Source organism: Ascaphus truei, chromosome 2 (genome assembly GCF_040206685.1).
Source record: "Ascaphus truei isolate aAscTru1 chromosome 2, aAscTru1.hap1, whole genome shotgun sequence".
Classification (NCBI taxonomy): Eukaryota; Metazoa; Chordata; class Amphibia; order Anura; family Ascaphidae; genus Ascaphus; species Ascaphus truei.
The window spans coordinates 107968212-107993314 of record NC_134484.1 but is presented as its reverse complement, the minus strand read 5'-3'; the positions used below and the strand labels follow the sequence as shown (position 1 = coordinate 107993314).

General features: G+C 44.8%; 1 protein-coding gene across 2 annotated transcripts in view; it reads right to left on the bottom strand.

The window, feature by feature from the left end:
- Positions 1-19147: 19147 nt before the first annotated feature.
- Positions 19148-25103, bottom strand: part of CA8 (carbonic anhydrase 8) — a 144834-nt gene continuing 138878 nt past the window's right edge. For both annotated transcript variants that reach the window (XM_075584053.1, XM_075584051.1), the window contains one exon: positions 19148-19833. The gene's annotated coding sequence lies outside the window, so the exon portion shown is untranslated. The remainder of the gene's footprint in view (positions 19834-25103) is intronic.

Here is a 25103-nt window from a genome sequence, read left to right as displayed (position 1 = left end):
TATAACATCCTCTGCGTTAGCAGAGATAAGAGACATTATAAAGGTGGATCACTCCATGCGGGAGCCACCCACCGCGGAGGCGGATTCCTGTTCCTGCGTCCGACCCTTTGTGAAGATCTTTACACCCGGGCGCGAACGTATGCCTGGGCAGGTATCGTATTAAGTGCACCAACCAAACCGGTACATCAGGCGCTGATCCTGCCTATAGGTTCTGGGTCTCTTAGTGGACTCGTGGGACTCTGGGTACACGGTGTTGGGGGAGGAATAAGGTGTGGGGGTTAAGGCACTGAGAAGACGGTAGTTGTGCCTATGAGTGTCATAGAGGGACACTGTCAATGTCATATTGTTGATGTATGTTGTGTAATGTATTGTTTCCTATACAGTAAACTGTTCTTATATACTTCGGTGTATGTGCTTACTGTGTATGTGGGTCCTGTGTACGGAACATTCTACACTCCTAGAATCCTACACAGGTAGAGGCGCTGTAACTAAGATCGTTCCAGAGGATTCACCCCAGGCTCTCACTGGTGGAGGCTCAGACCTCCTGTGAGCCTAACGGGTATATTGCACCACACCTGTTAACACATAGGTTCCCCCCTCACATGCACTCTATCTGTGATTGGGGTAGGGGGAATACCCGTTACAATGATATAACTTGCCGGTGCCCACGGGCCAAGGGGGATAGTCCTGCAAAGACCCCAAGAAGTCACATAGGTAGGAAAGAAGGTCCAGGCACTCAGTCTTTGCAAATAAAGAAATATTTAATCCAGCATAAAGTCCAGCGTTTTGACTGAGTATAAGCAGTCTTTGTCAAGGTGAGAGCTGACCTTGACAGAGACTGCTTATACGCAGTCGAAACTTGGACTTTATGCTGGATTAAATATTTCTTTGTTTGCAAAGATCGAGTGCCTGGAGCTTCTTTCTTACCAAAGGTATTAAATTACCACCACGGTACTGATTGGCTACACTTGCACTTCTAAATCACTTCTTTTAGTTTGTAAACAGGATTGAAGTGATGTGGTTCATCTTGGTGAGGTAAGAACACTAGGAATAACTATGCAGATGTTTTATTTCCATTTGTTTCCCCCTTTTATACCATATATCTGCGTATGCACAAAAGATATATGTATAAAGCTTACCACAAAATACGTAGAATTTGAATATTTTTGGACATTTCTCCAGGAAGTAATATAAAACAAGGAAATAAAAATGCATGAGACCGCTTCTTGCACTTCACAAGCCTAGCAATATAGGTATAAATGCGAAAATAATCAATACCAAGTGTTGAATGGAATCTTCTATGTTATGCCTATCTTAATGCCAGCTCTAGTGAAGGAAACACTATTACTGTAATCATAGTAGCAATGAAATACACACAATTTACGGAGTTTTTTATTTTTTTTAAATGTGATAAGAAGTATTAAATTTTTAAGGCTTTTTGTTTGTTGCTTCATATGAGAAAACCATTCAGATGTCTGGTCCTCAGCAAAAATAGCAATATTAAATGCACTCTCCAATGTGTTTTGATCTACCTTATTGCTGGCAACTTACTGTATCCAGCTTGTACAAAGTGCTCTTTAATAAACATGTAGTATAACTCAAACGTATTCTTCCTGTTTCTCCCTGTATTTACTCCAAATGGCTATGCTATATTTATGCAGACATGTGATGTGTAGGCCTCTTAAAGAGTGGTATCAGGGTACTATTGAGCATTCAGATGTAAGCTGACTAATCTACCCTGAGCAACGGCAAAGAAATCTGCAGCCACAGCTAAGTGATACTGAATCTACAGCTTTTCTATCTGTGGAAATCCTTATTCCGTGGTTTGCTAGGGAAGGTCTATAGTGGAAAACCAAAGTTCAAGGAAAATAAAAATGGGCTGTATGTGTTTGACATGGAAAAACATTGCTCTTCTTACAGTTCAGAGCTGTGTGTAGTAGTTTATTATGCATTGTTTGCTCTACAGAAAAAGTTCCTTAAACTATTATAACTTTGAAAAGTGAAAAGTAAGTTGCCTTTATGAATACAGTATGTCTAGTTATTTCTTGTTTTATGATACGCGCCTGCTATCATAACAAGGCTCTATTACACACAGCTCTGAACATTAGTAGAATAACACAGGTACAAAATGGCCCTTCCCCAAACATAATACAATCTAATGTTTTAGGATATTAGTGGCTTAGGATATTAGTGGCTTAGGATATTATGGAACGACCCAGCTTGTATATTCAAGATCAACTGCTTAATCACTATGGGGTTTGTGCTTTGTACATTCAAAATACTTTTCATCTTGTGATCATTTCTATATTAACTATGATCAAGAACAATTATTAGGTTTGGGATTATATATAAACTAAATGCACACATATATAAATATTAACACACAGCTCAAACTCCCACACCCACCACATCATGAATATACATGTATAGTTATGTCAAAAAGAGTGCTACAGGGTGTAGAAAATGTATACAACAAAAGACAGGGGTGCCCAAATTCTACATGTAATTGACAAAACATATAAAGTTATAAGTATAAAGTATAAATACTTCAATAATAATAATATTTACTTGGTTATTTAGTTAAACCCTTTGGCCATAGCGTCATAAGCCTGCATACCACGTCAAGGTATAACCAAAATTAATGCACGTCCTACACTACTGTACAATGTGGACTTTTCCCTTTACCTCTGTATGAGGGGAAATAACCATAGTAGATACTGTTCTTTGCAGCAAAGTGAAAAGACCTCCCAAGTTAAAAAGGTTAGGAGGAGTGAGCTCTGGGGGGAGGTGCCACCTACCTCCATTACAAATGTTACCAGTCAGAAATTGATTAACACACACATTCCCAGCTACAGTATATATAAATATTAATCTATGAAAAAGTATATAGTCCCTGGATTGAAAATTAAAAATAAAAGCACAAATACACTATTGGGATTACTTTACTTTTATTATGCACAATGTTAAAATATTGGGAGGGGAGAGTGTCATCTTTCGCAGTCAATCCATTGCTAAAAATTATCAGCAATAGGAATTTATAAGACCTGCAGAGACAACTTTTGAAATACATTTAACCCAACAGCAGATACAAGCCTAATGCATCTGTAAGAGTTTCAGATCTATTTGAATAACAGCCGCAGACATACCCATCCCCCAAGTGGCCCGTTAAAACACTGTAGTCAGCATTTCTCGAGTGTATAACACACCCTGTAACCGTGTCACCATACCGTATCATTCAAACAAAACCACCAAATGGAAATACTGTAGGGAAGGCTTCCCATTGTTGAACTCTAGAGCAGACTCAACTCAATTTGCATACCATTTATCAATATCAATAGTTGAAAATCTTATTATTTAATATATGTACTATAGCACTGTTTCCCCCACCCTACGGGAGATGTGGCGGCTGCTGAGTGTGGATGCGCTGTTACCTGTAGGCTCATAGGAGGCCTGATCCTCTGCTGCAGGGAGCCTGGGTTGTACCTGGTTCATTTGGTGAAAGCACCTCCACCTGTGAGGGATCCTAACAATGCTGGATAACCCCGTCACAAGACCCAATACAAGAAAGGCACACACTTGTTAAGATAACAGGTTTTACTAAACACATATGATTATACCACAACATGTATAACGTAGGCATCGCTTGGCCGTAACTCACACACCGTATCACACTGTCAATCTACTTAGTCCACACCCCGATGAGAGTGTCCCCCAATGTACAGAGGTGCCACCCGGATGTGTGTGACAGCGCTGCCTACAGTGTTATAGTTGGTGCACTTGTAAATAGTGTGATACCTACCGGGTGCTCCTATACCTGGAAGTGCCAATGGAAGACAAGGGTCCATCCAGGCCATCACCATCAGCAATGAGTCCACCTCCACGCGGTGGTATCCAGCTGGAGGGTCCCACCTTAATTGTCTCTACATGCGGTGGTGGTCTGGTCTAAGACCACAGGCCGCTGATGCTGCATGGCATCTTCAGCTTTGTTCCTGAAACAGACCAGCTAATGGGGCAGTGTCCCTGTCTAAGTGGGCCTGTCTCTGTAGCAGCCACAAAATTACAGGGGAGTCTGGGCCTAGCTGGGGCCTAATAGGGGGTCTCTGGCCTAATGTAGGGACCACTAACACCCTGCACATACACCCTTACCTTTCATTATCCCATCTCCAAGTGGCGTGGTCACTGGTGCACCAAATGTATCAACTGCCTGGAGCAGGGGAATGCTGCAGCCCTATTGGCTGTACTGTGCCATGTGATCCATCACCCCTGGGCATTGTCAGTACAACTCCTATATTACTGTACCGGCACAGGGTCATTTAGCGTTAACACACTACTGAATCCAACAGTCTGAGGTAGTATTATCTTGCTACTTTGCAAATTCATAATCAGTACATACTAAGGCTGCGATCTATGAGGACAGTGGTTCCGAACGCCACTAATATAAATAAATATATCCAGTCAGTACAGCTCTTACATTACTGTACCGGCACAGGGTCATTTAGCATCATCAAGTTACTGTATTCCACAGTCCATAAGAACAGACTTGTCTTAAAAACACTATGAGTATATTCTTCGAACCTCATATATGCATTATATTTAATGCAATTAGCCACCATACATCCTGATACGGGAGCTGTTTTTAGAAAGAAAGCAAACCACTTGCTAACTCGTAACTTTACTGACAAAAGCAATCGCACCATGAAATATATTGTTGCAATTTAGCCTGCTTATGTCACATTCGATACGGATATAATTAAGGTGCTGGACTGGAACCCACATAGTGTAGATCCCATTAGAAAGAGGGCACCACCCTAAAATCATATAAGCATATTGCCAATCAGAATTTTTAGTTAATTCACACAGAGACATTTGGTTTCTCAGCGTAATGATCTAGCTAGTAACTCAACACATAACACATGTTCACAACTAGATGAAAAAGCTAGAAAACTTATTTTTATGGCTAATTAGTAGCTATATCTCAGTAGCCTTTCTCAACTAAAGGGTACAAAGTATATTGATACAATTATAGCCATTTAAAAAACAAATGGTCTTGATCTATATTTAGGGCCAGCACATATTATAATTTGATAATGATCTCAATCCATTGTGATACACCTAAGAATGAATCGTTCTGAGTCTTTTTACCTAACTTGTGTTATCTATAGGACACTAGTGGGCCCTAAATTCATTTATTAACTAGTCATATTATTTCCAGAACAGGCTACTCCCCTCAGGCATCATAAAGTATATGCTATGTTGATCACAACAATTAAGTACCTGTCAACTTATTGTCTACTACCTAAACTGTACCTCACACATATTATTGAGGTCGCTCTAATACGGACTATAATTGTGCACTAGTCGCTATAATAATTGCCTCCAAATAGGAGCTACACAGTCCTTTTGAATATCTACAGTATGTTTGGTCTGTCTATGCACACCTTATTTTAATTACTGTTTCAATAAAGAATATTTTTTAATTATAAATCAATTACACTACTAGGTAAACAAGTGCTATTAGAACGGAGTTCTTTTTCTTCTGGTATATATGTTAATACTATTCTCAGCCGAGCACCTTATCTATTGCAATGTCCACTTTCCTCGTTTAATATTTAAGCTGAGCAAGGGTTAAAGTTCTCCTTTCCTTCTCTGCCCCCATCCTTCCTTGCCACATTCTCCCCCTGGTGAAAAGTCCCTGCTTGGGAACATTTTAACGCATAACCACACAAGTTATACAATAAAAATGTATTGAGGCATACTGTATACAACTTGACACATTGTCATGACATTACATCAGGTTATTCATCTTGGTGAACATGACAATTGCAGATTTTATTTTGCTCCAAGACCACTGCTAAGATCATAGTGGGGTGCCCCTAACGAATAATAGGCTACCTGGTTGGGAGTGTACCTTACATGTTGGCTTCGGCAAAGCTCTTCTGCAACTCCCTCTGGGGAGTAGTCTCAGTCTCTCTCATTGGGGGTAATACAGTCTCTGAAATGTCTCTGGCGGATATAAAACAAGGACTCCTGGGGTCCAGAGGAGGGCTCATTGAAGCCACCAGAGTAGGTGCATGCAGCCTGGGCCCATAACCCGGGGCTTCTTCGGGAGGTGCCCCTTGACTTTGGTCTGTCCTACTGGAGGATCCTTCCATAGGATCCTTGGCTGTTTCTGTTACTATCTCTGAATTATCTGCAGATCCATCTGTCTCACAGGCCAATGGTGTAGCCTCTATTTGTGGATCTTCATCCCCCACTTGTGGGATAGGCAGGAGATGGTTGCGATGCCAGACCATTATCTTGCCATCCTCATAGCGTATCCAGTAGACAGGGAGCCCCGGCATCTGACATTCCACCTCAAAGATTCTGTAGCTCCAACGGTCGGCCAGTTTGTGTTTGCTGGGGATCCCTAGATTGCGGAGGAAAACAATGTCTCCAGGACGAATTTCCTGATGGTGGACATTATGGTCATAGCGCCTTTTGTTACCGCATTCAGATGAGCTCTCTCTGCTAGTTGGTAGGCTCATTGCCAGCTTTCTTGGAGCCACAGTACATACTTAAAATGCATCCTGTTGGGTACCCCGTCGGTAGATACCCTTAGACATATATTTACAGGAAGCCATTCTTCTTGCCCGAACATTAAGAAGTAGGGAGTGAATCCCGTAGATTCATGGTGGGTGCAATTATAAGCGTGCACCAAGGACTCCACATGTTTACTCCACTTCTTCTTCTGAGAACTCTTTAGGATGCCGAGCATGTCGAGGAGGGTCCAGTTGAACCTCTCGGGCAGAGCATCTCCCTCTGGATGGTAAGGGGTCGTTCGGGATTTGGTGATGTTCAGTAATTTCAGCAACTTCCAGATGAGGTTACTTTCAAAGTCTCAGCCTTGATCCGAATGTATGCGTTTGGGTAGGCCGTAATTTATAAAGTACCGCTCCCACAATATCGTGGCCACCATATCTTGGCCACTGTAATGGCCTTTCTGATCTTTGGTTGGAAAGGCTTAGGCGTAACGGGTATAGTGGTCTGTGATCACTAGTACATTGCAGATGCCTCTGGCATCTGGTTCGATACATAGACAGTCCATGCATATGAGGTCCAAGGGACCCGAGCTCTTCAGATGAGCCATTGGAGCAGCTTGGGTAGGGAGTGTCTTTCATTGGATGCACGGTGAGCATCGGCGACAATGGTGTTCTACCAACACTCTCATCCGAGGTCAGAAGAACCGGTCTCGTATTAAGCCGAAGGTCTTGTCCATTCCAAGATGCCCATGGTCATCGTGTAGTGATCGAAGGACCATATGCTGCAGGTTCCTGGGTAGAACCAGTTTCCTTCTATCCGGGTGGTTATATTATTGAACCACCCGATAGAGTAAACCATTGTCAATTTCGAATTTGTCCCTTTTCAGCATTAGTATTGCGGCCGTGTTGCTGGGAGCACATTTCATCAATGAAGGCTTGTTATGCTGGATGGCCTGGCGGATAGCTCCAGCCACTAGATCTCGTATCTGTACTGCACCAGATCTTTCCAGGCGATGATCTTGTCTGGGGTGATATTCATTCCATCTGGGTGGCAATAGGTGGCAGAGATAGCCTTGGATTGGTGTGTGCAACCCTTAGTTCTGGGAAGGCCACTTTATCTTCCACAATGGCTGCGGTCGAGCACATAGCCCGCATCCCTGGTCCAGGGATTTCCTCCCAGAGGTCGTTGTCCGGTGTGGTACTCAGTCCCGGACTTCTGGATAGAGCATCGGCTCAGTTGTTATGGGGCCCCGATTTGTACTTCAATGTAAACTGGTAGTTCGAGAGGGCCGCCAGCCATCTGTAGCCGGTGGTGTCCAGTTTGGCAGACGTAAATATGTACGTCAACGGATTGTTGTCCGTTCACACTTCGAATGTGACTCCATACAGGTAGTTGTGGAGTTTGGCCACAATTGCCACTTGAGAGCAAGGAACTCCAGCTTGTGGACAGGATAATTCTGCTCGCTGGGGGCTGACATATGCTATGGGCTGGAGGTCAGCCGGGTACTTTTGGTGCAAAACCGCACCGAGGCCGTTGAAGCTTGCATCTACGTGAAGGCTATAGGGTGGCTCGGGGTCGGTGTAAGCTTGTTACGCCGATGCTCGCCACAAACCGGGACCGGACCGCGGGGCTGAGGTGGGGTTATATAATCACCGACCTGAGTCCACGCAGACTGATCCGGAGTGCGCAGTTCGTAGTCGTACATCGCAGGGTCAGGATTGGAGAAGGCAGCATCGTCGTTATGGAAGCAGGAGTTCGGCAACAGGTAGTCAGGATTTCCCCGCTTCAGCTTAGGAGCGTGAGCGCGGGGGTGGCTTCTGCGCGAGGTGCGGCCTCGGCCCATGACACCGATCTCAGCAGGAGGAGAGAGCAGGCTGGCCGAAGTTCACCGCAGGGCAGCGTCGGGAAGAACCAACGCTTCAGCACAGAAGTCCAAGGCAGGCCACTGCAAGGGAATAGCAGCAGGCCGCAGGAAAGGAAGGTATCTACTGCTATGCGGGGATGCAGCAGTACCAGTGCTGGCATCAACGCTTCAGCACGGAGGTCCAGGACAGGCCACTGCAGGAGGATAGCAGCAGGCCGCAGGACAGGAAGGGTAGCCACTGCTAGGAGGGAATGCAGCAGTTACCAGTGCTGGCATCAACGCTTCAGCACAGACGTCCGGGGTAGGCCACTGCAAGGAGATAGCAGCAGGCCAGTGCTGGCAACAACGCTTCAGCACAGACGTCCAGGGTAGGCCACTGCAAGGAGATAGCAGCAGGCCAGTGCTGGCAACAACGCTTCAGCACAGACGTCCAGGGTAGGCCACTGCAAGGAGATAGCAGCAGGCCAGTGCTGGCAACAACGCTTCAGCACAGACGTCCAGGACCAGGCCTCTGGATACTCAGGAACTTGAAGGTAAGAACACTAGGAGAGAGGCCTGGGGTGGTTTGTGGCAGAGTCAGTAACATAGAGATATGAATAGTTATGCTCGGCGCTGGTACAGAGCCAACGCCTAGAATATAAAGGGCGGAGATCCAATCACAGGAGGAGGGTGTGTGAGAATTCCTCCAATGAAGTAGCACAGGTCAGAAGCTGCAATGAGAGGCAGCACCTGTGCCATAGATTGCCAGAGGAAGCCTGCAACTGCACAGGTCTTGCAAGGCAAAAGTCAAAGCCAGTAGTGGATTCCTTACAGTACCCCCCCCCTTCAGGTGAGACCTCCGGACGAACAAGATCCATCACAGATTTGGGGGACATGGAATTGTTCCTAAACCTCCTTAGGCGAGAGGTGGCGTTGAAAGCCCATAGTTTGTTGGGATTCCTTACAGTACCCCCACCACTGGGTGAGAAGCCTGGGTGAACAGGACCATTCATAGGTCTGGGAGACATTGAGTTGTTCCTGAAGTGTCTCCGGCGAGAATTAGGTCCACAATCCAGATGTACATTGGCGAGTGTCATGAAAGACAGCGGTGGTACTGCAGTTCTTGGTACATGGACAATGGGACCTGAGGGCTCCGGAATGGGAACATCGGAAGGACAGTAGCCAGGTATCCGGTGCATAGTAATAGTCCAAGGGTACGGGACACAGGACACAGATTGTCGGACAAAAATGGCAGAGGGACCTTCAGAGAAGGCAATGTCTTTGGTGAAATCAGCACGGGGGAAGTTGCGAGAGTCTTTAGCTTCCAAGGAATTCCGGGTGGTGGTTAGCAAGGGAATGGGGCGGGAGGGTTCACTACATACTATAGCAGCGGTACTTTTGATACCAAGCAGGGTTGCTATCCCAAGCAATTTGCGAGAGTCTGTAGCAGTGTGCATGCAACTCTTGGTCATGGTACTGGCAGTTGAAGAAGAATCCGCTTCCTTTGGTTTGTGATCTTTAGAGAGAATCAAATCCGAAATTGTGGCCTTGGCGAAGGACATAATAAGCATGTCTATACCCATAGTGGACCCATAGAGAACAGGAACGGACGCTTCAGGTAAAGCGACGAGGTCCAGTAAGGGTGTCTTCGTCTTAGGGAGAGGCCAATTGCCATACAGATCGGGCACTTTGGGCACCGCAGAGAGACCTGCGAGTAAGGAGTCTGTTTGAAAGGTGAGAAAACAGATTTCATCCAAAAAACAAGGCAGGCGGTTAAGCGGTGCATCAACCTTAGGGAAAAAAGTCTTGGGGTTAAAGCTGGGTGCCTCCAACACAGAGAAAGAAGACAGAGAACTAGAGCTTGGCTTCGGAGTGGAGGTCCCAGGTACCCAGGTCTCACATGATACTGTGGGAGAAGCAATGCAAATTGTTACTGTTTTAAACATAGGGTTTTTAACATCGGTAGCTCCAGGCACCTTTTTGAGAGGTAACCCTAGTTTTGGGACAGGACAGTCAATAGCAAGTACCCCAAGTATTGTGGAAGACACAGAGAAAAATAAGTCCATTTTAAAGACGGGATCTTCTGAAAAAAGGGAAAGTTCCAAATGCGATACCCCTGAGTTCGTGGTAGTAGACATACAGTCAGTAGTGGATACCCCGAATACTGTGGGCGAATCAGCGTGAAACAGTATTATTACAGGAATGGGCATCCCAGACTTAAAGTCATTTTTAATCATCCCGGAGGCTGTGGCATGATCCGTGAGAGAAACTGGGGTAAACTCTCCAACAGACACAAGGGACATCTTGCTTTTTACAGAATTGGGTCCCTGAGAATCCCTAGTGAGGGCATCAGACTCCATGGGAGACTTAGTGACAGGGGTTTTGGAACTGATTAAAGGAATTGCAGGTATCACAGATTTAATAGGAGAAATACCTTGCAAAACAGAAATTTTAGTAAAGGTGATAGGCATCACAGATAGGACAGACAGAAGTAAGCTAGGCAAGGTTGCTTCTATAACAGAAGATTTGACAGCGGCAAAGCTTAACTCAGCGGCTGCTAGAGAACTTTTAACTACAGTGAGAAGGGACTGCAGATTTACAAAGTCAGGGATAAAGGGAGTCTCAAACTTGAAAGCCTGATCCTTCAAAAAGAAGGGCCCTAACTTTAATGGTACTGAGGGAGCAACAGCAGATACGCTGATCTCAGTAGGGGTCACTTGGAAAGGAGCATAATATGTACTGTTCGCTTTAAACCCTAGGATTTGAGAAGAGGAGAACTCAGACAGTGCAAGTGGGGTAACCACGCCTGTGCTGGTCTCTGAAGTGGGTATTTGGGAAGGAGTGTCTGGGACATCAGAAACGACAACAGATTCCACGAAAAGGGGTCTATGCTCAGAAGCAGGGGTCTCAGCTCTCTGAGTGACAGACGGGGTGAGTGAAATACCTAGGAGTAGGGATTCTGCGAACAGGTTTAGAGAAACAAACGGCTCCAGAGTACTTTTTACTGGAGCCAGTATTATTGCCGAAAGTTCAGGGGGCATAACCCCGAGAATTTTAGCCGAGGCAGAGGGCAAAAGGGGTTGATCCTCTGAGGCTAAGGAGGTGTCCCTGACTGACGAACTAAAGGGATCTACCAAGGAAGGTTCACAGGGCTGACCTGCAGAGGTTAACATAGGAAAAACCCCAAGGGTTAAATTACTCTGTACCTGAGAATCAGAAAAATAGAAGCTAGTCTCCGAGAGTGGGGTCATAGGGGGTTCTGCCTCTTGCCCTAGGGACCTCTCATTAGACTGCGGAATACTAGGGTTAACAGTAGGAACCTCACAGAGCAGACTAGCAGGGGTTAATACAGAAAAAACCTCGGAAACAGAGCTTAGAATTTTTGGTTTAGGAAAAGAGGGCAAACAGGATTCATTCTCTGGTGCTAGGGAAGACACACTGACCTGGGTACTGCAGGGATTTACAGTGGGGAACGCATAAGCCTGACTAGCAGGGGTTAAGACCGAAATAACCTCAGGGACAGAACTTAGGGAGGTTAACTCAGGATTAGGGAGCGTGGCAGCTTCTTCCTTAGCGGGCAGCGACAGAGAAATGGTTTGACCATTCTTAGGAGAGAGAGGTAACCCCACAGGTTTAGTAACAGGACTGGTAGCACAGAGAATCTGCCAAGCAGCAGCATGGCTGGCAAGGAGGGGATCCTGTTCTATTATGTGAGTGTCTAGTGTTGAGGAAAATACATGGAGTGTATCTTGAGACTGAACCAACATGAGGAGGGCGCTCTGTTCTACTAGATGAATGTCCAGTGATGAGGCCAGGGCATAGATTGCCTCTTGGGCGTCGGCCAGTTCCATAGGGTTCACATTATCCCAGGTTAAAGGGGAATCAGGAGAGCGAATACAAGCGGCTAGAGACTGTTTTAAGTTCAGGATGCAGTAAGCCTTAATAAAGAGATCACAACGGCATTGTCTTTGCAAAGGGGTTAAACCTTCATACGTCCACAGTTCATCAATCAGGGGTAGTACTTCACACAAATACTGGCCTTCATAGTGGGACTGATACGCAGGACGGGACATAACTTCAGTTGGAAAATTGCCATCACCCGCCACGGCGCGGTCCGGTTTTAACGGGCCGAGCATACTGTTACGCCGATGCTCGCCACAAACCGGGACCGGACCGCGGGGCTGAGGTGGGGTTATATAATCACCGACCTGAGTCCACGCAGACTGATCCGGAGTGCGCAGTTCGTAGTCGTACATCGCAGGGTCAGGATTGGAGAAGGCAGCATCGTCGTTATGGAAGCAGGAGTTCGGCAACAGGTAGTCAGGATTTCCCCGCTTCAGCTTAGGAGCGTGAGCGCGGGGGTGGCTTCTGCGCGAGGTGCGGCCTCGGCCCATGACACCGATCTCAGCAGGAGGAGAGAGCAGGCTGGCCGAAGTTCACCGCAGGGCAGCGTCGGGAAGAACCAACGCTTCAGCACAGAAGTCCAAGGCAGGCCACTGCAAGGGAATAGCAGCAGGCCGCAGGAAAGGAAAGGTATCTACTGCTATGCGGGGATGCAGCAGTACCAGTGCTGGCATCAACGCTTCAGCACGGAGGTCCAGGACAGGCCACTGCAGGAGGATAGCAGCAGGCCGCAGGACAGGAAGGGTAGCCACTGCTAGGAGGGAATGCAGCAGTTACCAGTGCTGGCATCAACGCTTCAGCACAGACGTCCGGGGTAGGCCACTGCAAGGAGATAGCAGCAGGCCAGTGCTGGCAACAACGCTTCAGCACAGACGTCCAGGGTAGGCCACTGCAAGGAGATAGCAGCAGGCCAGTGCTGGCAACAACGCTTCAGCACAGACGTCCAGGGTAGGCCACTGCAAGGAGATAGCAGCAGGCCAGTGCTGGCAACAACGCTTCAGCACAGACGTCCAGGACCAGGCCTCTGGATACTCAGGAACTTGAAGGTAAGAACACTAGGAGAGAGGCCTGGGGTGGTTTGTGGCAGAGTCAGTAACATAGAGATATGAATAGTTATGCTCGGCGCTGGTACAGAGCCAACGCCTAGAATATAAAGGGCGGAGATCCAATCACAGGAGGAGGGTGTGTGAGAATTCCTCCAATGAAGTAGCACAGGTCAGAAGCTGCAATGAGAGGCAGCACCTGTGCCATAGATTGCCAGAGGAAGCCTGCAACTGCACAGGTCTTGCAAGGCAAAAGTCAAAGCCAGTAGTGGATTCCTTACAAAGCTAAGACGGGTGCCTCTGTTAGGCTCTTCTTTAAGCCAATGAATGCCTTTTCACAGGTTGATGTCCACTTTTTGTCGAAGGGGAGTCACGCGGATTTGGCTTTCTGCCATGTATCCTCGGGGTAAATCTTGAGAAGGTTGTTGAGGACCTTCGCTTTGCTTCAATATCACTCCACGAAGCGGCGTTAGTACTCGCAGAATCCCAGGAAGGAGCATAGCTCCATGACGTTTTCTGGTCTCGGCCAGTTCACCACGGCTTCAACTTTAGTGGGGTCGGTAGCTATTCCATCCGCAGACACTATGTGTCCCACATAGGTCACTGATGTGCAGCAGAACCAACATTTGTCCAAAGACAGCTTCAAGCCTTCCTTGCCTAGCTGATCCAGCACTTTCAGCAGACATTCCTCGTGCTCCTCCAGAGTCTTACCGAAGATGATGATATCGTCCAGGTAGACTAAGCATTCCCATGGATTCATGTCGCTAATGGTCTTCTCCATCAAACGCTGGAATGTAGCTGGGGCACCACAAATGCCTTGGGGCATGAGGATGAATTGGTAGAAGCCAAGGGGACATACAAATGCGGTCTTCTCTTGGTCATCTGCACTCATTGGTACCTGGTAGTACCCAGATCTCAGGTCCAGTACACTGAACCACTGGCTTCCTGACAGCGTATTGAGAATTTGTTCAATCTGTGGAAGAGTTTACTGATCAGGTACGGTGCAGTTGTTCAGGGTCCGATAGTCTACACATAATCGGACCAATCCATCCTTCTTTCGCACCACCATTATTGGTGATGCGTAGGGGCTGTGGAACTCCTTTACAATGCCCATATCTCCATTTCTTGTAAGAAGTCTCTCACGTCCTCCACGTCTCTGTGAGCTATGTGCCGGAAACACCCTACGTCCATTTCTCTGGTGGAGAAAACATTCCGGCGTTCTTCCAACTTGGCCGTTAGCCAATCCCTCCACTCTGTGCAGGGTTGATTCCCCGAAGTTGAATGCCAGCCGGTTGTTATCGTACGTCATTGGTGTTCACTTGGGCGGCCATCGTCTTGACGGGGGTGACTGGGTAGATTTGGCCCAGCCTCTGACCTTGATCGAAAGGGCATGGGGTAAGAGGAGATATTCTGAATGAACATCTTGGTCTGCCAAGGAATTTTGGACTTCCACTCCCGTACCTCTGGCTTGAGCTTGTAGTCTCGGTAAGCGTCATCTTTGGGCGTACTCTCTAGGGAGATGTACTGATCAGCCTCATCATGGAATGGACTACACTTGCCTAGGCAAGAAAAAGGACCCCTTTAGAACAAGCACTCATATAGTGATAAATGAAAATAGATAAAATGAACCTTTAATAATATATGGGGTTTAAAGGGAAACACACAACACTTTAAAACCAGAATTAAATAGCTATCTCCCAGTCCTGTGTACCAGACTGGTTACCATATGAATCAAGAGACCCCTATGTTAGCTGGCATATGCAGAATTGATTTTAGCTTATGCCTCAGTGTGGTATAAATGTTGGAATTAGTATAGTGTCTGTCAATGATGTACCGGACAGACACTTATAAGTATACCTACAGCTGAATAAATTGTAACTCTAAGACAGTACGTGGTAAATGCACGGTGTCTCAAAACTCACATACTAGATATATGTAAAGATAAATACATCCAGAGATGGTACTCAAATCTTCGAGAGTAAACAATATATGAAAAAGGGTCCCTAAAGACGACGCAAAGAATGAGTTAAAATAGAACTATAAAGCTACTGTGTAGCTAGGGAAAAAGGCTTCAAGCTGGAAGCCTAAGATATACTGTGTACAAAGGTCTTCCGCAAGGCACATTAACAATGTCTGTTTAATACCATAAAGTGCCTCAGCCTATATAGAAGTGCTCAAATAGTGCACAATGAGCTACTTCACAGGATCCTCCGTGGACCTTTAACATAGGGTTCCCTTGATTCATATGGCAACCAGTCTGGTACACAGGACTGGGAGATAGCTATTTAATTCTGGTTTTAAAGTGTTGTGTGTTTCCCTTTAAACCCCATATATTATTAAAGGTTCATTTTATCTATTTTCATTTATCACTATATAAGTGCTTGTTCTAAAGGGGTCCTTTTTCTTGCCTAGGCAAGTGTAGTCCATGTTACTAGTTCTCTTACCCCTGGCACCGTTCCCTAGACAGTAGCTTGAGCTCATTCCCTCACTCCCCTTTCCCCCATTTAATCATCATGGAATGGGAAGAAGCACACTGCGTCCATGCACTTCACTCCTCCTGGTGGAATCTCAGTTAACCCCTCTTGGAGGTTGAAGAGGTCCCCATATCCATCTTAAGCTGATATTTTTCAGCACTCTTCCCTTAGTCTATAGCAAAACAACAGTGGTTCTTTGAAGTGTGCACCATTTTTTTTATCATTGGCAAGAATATGCTAGTGTTTTTTTACACTCGATTTAATCAGTCCCGATGCTGTGCTGTAGGTGCTGGCCATGTGGAACCTATCCGTGTTCTGCTATTTAATAGTGGATATCAGCAGTTGGTCACGTGGAATACGTCTCGCCTTCTCGAGTGCTGTAACTTTGACAGTTTCTTGATTATTTGAATAATATCCCCTCGAACATTAGATTCACCATGACACACTCGACCAGCGAAGTGGTTTCCTGGACACCATAGTCTACAGAGAGGCAGATAACCTTATTCCCAGTTTCTTAGGGTACAGAGGGTGACCAGCAATGAGGTGGAATGTGAGACGGCGCTACTGAACATGGCACGTCGATTCCTGAACCGTGGCTACGCTAGGGGTGAGATCAATACAGCACTCGAGAAGGCGAGACTTATTCCACGTGACCAACTGCTGATATCCACTATTAAATCGCAGAACACGGATAGGTTCCACATGGCCAGCACCTACAGCACGGCATCGGGACTGATTAAATCGAGTGTAAAAAAACACTGGCATATTCTTGCCAATGATAAAAAAAATTGGTGCACACTTCAAAGAACCACCGTTGTTTTGCTATAGACGAGGTCGTAACATTGGCGATACCCTCTTACAGTCAGACCCTGTGACAAGTACATGAGCAATACCAATTGGCTTACCAGGCCCCCAGGAGTCTATAAATGTCATGGGTGCACGAATTGCCAGCACATGATCTTGGGTAAGAACTATGCACACCCACACAGTGGCAAGGCCATTAAGATAAAAGACTTCATGAAGTGTGAGAGCCATTATGTGGTCTACTTTATATGTTGCCCCTGTGGTCTGTACTACGTGGGTAAGACCACGCGGATGCTGAAGGAGAGGATCTGTCTCCACAGATCAGCCATCCGGAAGGCACTTTTGGAGCATAGTGATGTTGACGACCAAAAATTGCAACCGGTTGCGAGACATTTAAAAAAAATTAAGCACAACCTTGCCACCTTGAGATGTATGCCCATCCTACAAGCCCATGTGTCAGCCCGAGGTGGCGACAGGGGCAGATTACTACTACGTTTGGAAACAAGGCTCATTTTTTAGCTCAACACTATGGCCCCAAAAGGGCTCAATGAGGACTTTAGACTCGGATGCTTCCTCTGAGAGCACATGGTTGACCATGCTAATATTACTCTGACAGCTTTCTGCTGTCCTGTGGTCTTCTCCTCTCCCTTCCCATCCCTCCCCTTTTCCTTTCTCCTTTCCCTTTTTCCCTCCCCCCTCCCTTCCCACTCCTTCCTTTTTTCCCCCACCCCCTCTCCCTCCCTTGTCCATTTTGACATGCATGCTTTTTTTAATGACACTGGCATATGCCTGCATTATATTTCAAGCATTGCAGCATTCAGTGCCATTTGAGGTTCCAGCCTATCAATGGGTCCTATAGTCACACTGTATATCTAGTAGCCCTTTGATGATATATTTAATTCAATTATCAGCCCACATCTCTGAGAAATGTTGTTTTTATTTCCTACACCCCTTCGTTCACAGTTGTTCCCCACTGTTTGTTCTTATAGAATACCCATGATGGCCTCTCCCGATGTCATGTTGCTGATATCCCTCATATGCATCAAACGAGAATCCTGTCCACATGCACAGATAGATGCTACTCCCAATATCACGATGGCTGTTAAATGAGGGATCTGTTGCGGGTCTCCAGACTGTGGGGGATACTGCGCTGTTTATTCCTGTGGAGAAAAGACAGCGCATGCGCACTTAGCCCAGCCAATGAGCCTCTTCTGTTGGACCACGGCGTGGCGGTCTACCTTCTTCCACCTGACATGTAGTTTTGACCTACCTTTCTGCCTGTGACATCCATACACTGAGTGGTGACGTATATCTCACCGTTCCACAATACAACTTGTGTATCCACACCATGCAACCATTGTACAGCATACATGGCAATTTTTAATGTGGTTACATTATCTCAGTGTAGGTTGATTATTATACAGGTGTGCTCATATACAGCCCCCTGTGTCCTGTGCATGTCTTGTTTTGGATCTATGCTTAGACCCTTGCCTCCAGGTCCACATTGTCTGGTAGTGTTGAGCCCCCCTCTTCTTTTAAACTTTATCCCCTGTTTTACTCACTTTAATAAATTCTCTTTTGTTACACTTTAATTTATGTCCGTGTGCTTTTTACAAGGTTGCTTTCTCTCTGTTGTTCTCATATATATATATATATATATATCATGGGGGTGGGGGGGCAGCTGGCACTCCAAATACACATGAAAGTTGCGGTGCATGTCCTATAACAATATTGATAGACACACAATTCACTCCAGCAGGAGCAAACACAAGACAGCACTCATAAGTAAGAAAAACCTGTATTCAAAACAATACAGCACAAACTTGACCAACGTTTCGGTCCTCGTAGGACCTTCCTCAGGGTGGTGCTTGAGACTACTGGCCAGTGGAAACCTTATATACCCCCACCCCCACACCCTAATGACACAATCTGGGTGATGATTGGCCGTGCAATGAGTCCCATGACCTACTGCTGCGGCCAAGTTTATTCGAGCATTTGCCCGTTCTTGGCCGCAGCAGTAGCCTGGCGCGCGCCTGAGAGTGACGGGCGCGCGCCGAAGCAGCGGAAGAGTGCCCTCCGATCGGGGCGCTCTCCCTACCGCTGCCGGGTCCGCCGGGTCCCCCGGAACCCCCTGCCGCTGTCCCGCGATCGCGGGACACCAGGGCTCCCTCGGGGAGCCCCTGGACGCGCGTGCAGGGGGCGCACGCTCCCGAAGACGCGTGACCGCACGCCGAGGGGCGGCCACTAGCAAGCCGGGAAATCTCCCGGCTTGCGGTACCGGCCACACTTTAATAAAGTGTGTCGGTAGTGTATGCAAATGCCGCTTGCGTCGCACTGCAGCCGTCATCAGAGCAGCTGCACTCGTCCAGCTCAATTAATGCTGTGCACGCACTACCCCCAGACAGCTGATGTGGAGGGAAGAAGCGTCCCTCAGTATTAGGTGTACACACATACTTACACACATACATACACACACACACACACACACACACACACACACACACACACACACACACACACGTATATGTACACACATACATAGAGATATTTTAGAGATGGATGTCATACTTTATTATACAGTTAGAATACACAACTTAAAAGAAATGGCTAAAGGGTTTACATATTCATTATTATTCAGCACATGGTTCATTTACTAAATGGCTGATGCTAAATTGACATTTGGAGAATGTCTCCCCCCTCCCCCCCCCCTCTGATGTGCTCATTTCTGTCTCTGTAAATGTATTTATCCCATATATAACAATCTTTGTATTAAAAGTTCTGTGTTAAGTATAAATTAATATAAAGTATTTGGGGGGCATACATATGGAACAGGAACAGAGGAAAAGGATGAAAATAGGCAATTAAAATCTGCAATTTTGCTTCTATTTGATAAATAAATGAAATTGGATATGAGTGATATGAAAGTGCCCTTCAAGTGGTCTTGGCTGTTCTGTTTCATGTTTCTGGTCGACCCTTTTATGTTACACTATATTACATGACTTGTGTACTTGAATAAAACAAAATGTTAATTGGAGTTGGGAAGTTCAATGTGCTTTCTCCTTTTCATGCTTAGTCTACTCCCAGGATTCAGGCTGCACTTAGTGGACACGGCAACTGTCACAGCTGCCAGTCAAGGCTGAATTCGATGAAAGAAGACAATGCAGTCTTTGAGCTTTAACTACAGCAGAAGTTCCAAAAGTTTCCATTTCTCATCTGAGTGCACTGTGGGGTCATTGTCTTCTCCCTTCTGAAAAAGAGAATGCAGCAATTATATTACTGAAATTCTTTAGCAGTTACTTTGAAAGTCTGTTTTGTCCAAGCAGTAAGGCAGTGTATAACCAAAGGCAAAAGTGAAAAGATGGGAGGGGAAGGGGTGTCACCTTTCACAGTCAATCCTTTACTGAAAATTATCATTCTTCATGCTTACCATACAACAGATATTTTAAGACCTTCACTGCACTGAGGCAGCTTGTGAAATACACTTAACTCTATTAAATCAGGCTTTCTGATTTGCTACAAATGTGGAACACTTATTGGGTCATATTTACAAAGCAGGTCAATGAGAAGCAGTGTCATCTGGTAAATATGGTTGGGAAATATGCATGATTATCCATACTGTACACAGATAATGTGAACTACACTGTGCAACTAGAAATTATGGTTTAACATCACAACTTTACAAGAGCTTTAGTCCCATATTTACTAAGCAATGCTATTTCATAAGACACCTTTCAGCACAGGAAGAAACCTTGGCCAGATTTACTAACTAGTCACCTGCAATAAGAAACCTTCCGGTGCTGGAAGACACATTACAGCCTATATGCCCCAAAACTATATGTGTTCTACATTGAGGGGGAAAACAACAGATGGCATGCTTTAATACAGTTAAATCGATATTACAAGTTCTCAGTGGTGAAGGTAGTGACTTCCAGCGTGGGAAGGTGTCTTATAGCAGAAAACTTGTCTTGTATTCATGTAATTGCCACATAGCAATAAACTGTATCACAATATTTTACACAGGTAATTAATAAATTAGAAAAACTTGTCTATAACAGAATTAAATACTGCGTTCAAAAGCTTAGGATAGTCAAATATACACAGCTTGTCAAGTCACTGGTATTTGTCAAGCACGAGCATATTCCATAACGCGGTACAATGGGGTACAAAGGGACATCAATGACATAAACAGAATGACATACAAATAAGGATGAACAATCGCAAACAAATACGGAAGGTTATGAAGGCCCTTCTATATTATTTGTGATTTTATTTTAATACAAAATCATTTTTTAAATTGAGAGTTTAAAACAAAAATATAATATACACACACACTGGTACACAGTGATATATTAAAAAGGTATTATATAGAAAACACATTTCTAGCATAGTATTTTTTCAAAGTGCCGGTAGCATTTCTGCGGGGGGGGGGGGGGGTTGCAGGGCGTCCGGTGCCAGCGGAGCACAGGGGCCATCCGGAAACACAGGTGGCGGCCATCTTGCCTTTTGCGCATGCACAGTGGGGTTCCTGCGCAAGCGCAATACAGCCAAGTTGCGGCGACCATTGGCGAAGCTCAGCAAAGGGGTTACAGTTCCCAGCAGCCTTAGGGGCTGCAGATCACATGGGAAGCCAGAAACAATAGGGCTCCCCAAATCTACTGCAGGATATAGACACAGTTTGCCGCAAAGGAGCGCGTGCGGAGGCAGTTCGAGTTCTGGCAGTTAGAGCGACTGGCAGTTGGAGTGTCTGACAGTTGGAACCAGGAGACAGAAGGGGAAGGTAGTGTCCGGGTACCAGTGGCTCCCGGACTAGGACAGATATTCCCGCAGGCCCCAGATAGGCTCCTAGCCCTTCTAAGTTTGTGGCTGCTCTAGGGAAGAACCCAGATAGGGACGCTTCCCTCAGTATTAGATAGTGAATGTTGATGCGCGGGTGAAAGGAGCCAATCGGTGTGCGCAGCCTGCAGTTTTGGATAAGACCAACGGTACATCAATAGACTATTACAGGGACACACTCCAGCTGGAGCCCCCACAGAGGTGGACCAGATGCATCAGGAGGTGCAGCTTCGTGGAGACCGTCGTGGGATCAGACGGGTCTCTTGTGTCATTCAGCGGTACCCGGGTACTAGAGTGCCCGTTGAGGTAATGTGCAGTCCACAGGGGTAGCGCTACTCCCTACACTTGTTGCCATCTTTTCCAAATCGTGGTATTCTAGTAGCCCTGATTAGCTTATCGATGCAAATCGCTGCTCTAGAATTGAGATTTCTCTAAAAATCGTCTCGCCAGGAAAAGTTGGCAAGAGGGGGGTGAGAAGCTGCTGAGAAGCTGCCGTTTTTACACATATGTTTAAAGCATGGAGTCTTTGGAGCTGACACATATTGCTTTGTAGTTGTGATGCCGTGGTCTTGAAAAGTATGAGTTGTAATAAATATAAGCGTTGAACTTTATGACCTTATTGTGTCACCGCTAAGGGGTTAAGATATCACTTGTTGATGATCTTTTTATATAGGGGGTACATGAACATTTATGTGTGTTTAAAATAATAAATCATTTATGTTTTAATGTCAAAATACTTTCACATGTGAAACTAAAACATACCATACATTTTCCTTAAAAATGTATATTGTTTAGAATGTACAGTATAAAGCTTTAGCAAAGTGACAGCCCCTTCCTCTTGCAATTAGCTCCGCCTCTTGATCCCCGACCTCTCTCTAGCAATGCAGCAATTGTATCTATTAAGTGGCCAGTCCTATAATATTGATTTCCAAAATGTACCACAATGCTGTGCAATAAATGAATTAAAGAATCCGACCAAGCGATCGATTACAGGACATCTGCAACGTAACTAATCATTTGTCAGTGTGCAGATTGCATTGATGCCCATATTTAATGCGACAAAATACATCAAATTTGTGGCTTTCTTCACTTTGAACTGCATCTTTAACATATAAAGAGAATTATTGTGACAGTGTTGACATATGGTCTCACTGGTTACATACGTTTAAACATGTAACAATAATGGGTAACCTATTGAATACATTTTATTCTGTCATGGAGCAACATTTTTTGGTTACTATGGTGTTAAGCCCTTTCAATCAAGACTTCAATATGTTTAGAATGGTTTCACACGTGAATTTTGTTTGCTATTTTGTGTGTGGGAATTTTAAATGTCAAAATGCTTAAATGCTTCCGTAACAATTATCCGTAACCGCTAATTGCTACTCCAATTTCTGACTGTTGGGTACGTTAGAAATTATGACATTACAAACATCTGTTTTTCATTGACTAAACAAGGAATACAGTATGAATAGGAACGTCACAACTTCAATAATAATCCGTTTATAACGATTACACCATGCTAATGAACACATATTCATTGTTTACAAACACACATGGAGGGTATTGTTCCTAATGATTTGTTATAGCACCTTTAATTATTTAAAGTCATGTGATTTTATTACATACCTACTTAACCACATCAAATCTCACACTTACTTCGTGGTTGAGATGGCGGGTGTAAATATGGATATAGAGTTGACACACGTTATGTTGAGGAGGAGAGACAGAGAGGAGGGGAAGGGAGGAGAGAGGGGAGAGGGAGGGGAGAGGAGGGGAGAGGGAGAGGAGGGGAGAGGGACAGGAGAGGGGAAAGTGAAGAGAGAGAGGGGAGGGGAGAGGGACCGGGGAGGAGAGGGGAGAGGGGAGAGGAGAAAGAAGTGGTGCCCAAGCAACGGGTATACCGTGACAGAACACTTTTGGAGGGTCTTAGTGAGAATGAAATTAATATCCGATATCATTTGAAGTCAGCAGCAATCTTCACTCTTTATGAAGAGTTAAGAGAAGATTTAGATTACGTAACAGGCAGAGGTTGTGCAGTCCCTGGACTTGTTAAAATGCTGAGCTCATTACATTTTCTTGCTTCTGCATCTTTTCAGACAACTGTGGGCATAGAAGGCGGGGTCTCGCAGTCATCATTCTCGCGGGCCCTTAGCAAGTTTCTATGTGCACTGACTAGACGTGCTGGGAATTATATCGCTTTTCCTAGAGAGCAGACAGAGTGGCTGGAACTCTGGAGTGGCTTTTATAACATAGCCGGGCTACCCTGCGTGATGGGTGCAATAGATTGCACACATGCTGTGTTGACCCCGCTGACTGTAGATGAGCATGTGTTCCGTAACAGGAAACACTTTCACTCCATCAAAGTGCAGGTCTTATGCGATGCCAACATGAAAATTCTGAATGTGGTAGTCAAATTCCCGGGTTCCAGCCACGATTCCTCTATTCTGAGAAACTCATCAATCTACCAGGCATTTGAAACGGGTTATTTTGGGCATTGTTGGTTGGGGGGTGAGTACATCTAATATGATTAAGCGTTAATTTCACTTTTTTTTATGGGGTATGCCTGTATATAGAAACATTTAAAATCAGCATCACTGAATCAATCATCTATACAGTGTTTAAATGCAATATTAAACATTGATACGAAGCTGTTCTTAGAGACACTTCTAATCATATTTTTGGACTGTCGATGTTAAAACTTGATCTGAAAGAAAAATAACATTATATGAAAAGATAGCACAATAATAAAGATGCTGCTTGAAGCAGGCGTGTGCTATAATATTATATATATATATATATATAATATATTGTAAAATAACGTAGAACTTTGACATATGCTTTAATATCCGCACAATGACAATAATTTTAAGTTTGAGTATCTGCTAAAAAGTTCTGCTCGTTTGTATCTGGCTTTGAGCGTCTAGCACGGCGGCCACCATAATGGCTGTGAGCAAGCAATATTGCGCGCGCCAGGGAGGTGGGCTTTTTCATGCATCTTCTCATAGTGCCGAGTCCGCTTCGTCAAATTACCACGTACACACGTCACATGAGGATGCAACATCGATATTATGAAATTATGAATATTAAACAATACATTTTATTATAACGTTTCGATCGGACATTGAGCTAATCACTTGGCAGTGTGCAGATTGGCTTGATGCACATATAGAAAATTATTACATATGTAAATTATTACAGCGGCACATGGAAATACATCTATATATATATATATATATATATATATATATATATATATATATACATATATATATATACAGTGTTCGACAAACTTATACATTTGCTCGCCCCGGGCGAGTAAATATTGGCCCAAGCAGCACACGTTTGGTACTAGGTGGCGAGTAGATTTTTTTGAGTGGCGAGTAGATTTTTTGGTGATTTGTCAACCACTGTATGTATATATATATATATATATATATATATATATATATATATATATATATATATATATATATATATAAATATATATATACAAATGTAAATACAACTGTATATATACTGTTAGTTGTTCATTCTTCTATACCATCTTGATTGCTGAGAGAAATGCTATGCAATGTCTCTTGGGAGGATGAAGAGTGCTGTATGAACTGCCAGTCCAGATGTGACTGTTTCATCATTTCCATCTTTAAGTAAGTGTCTATATTTTGCCTGTTATTTGTATAA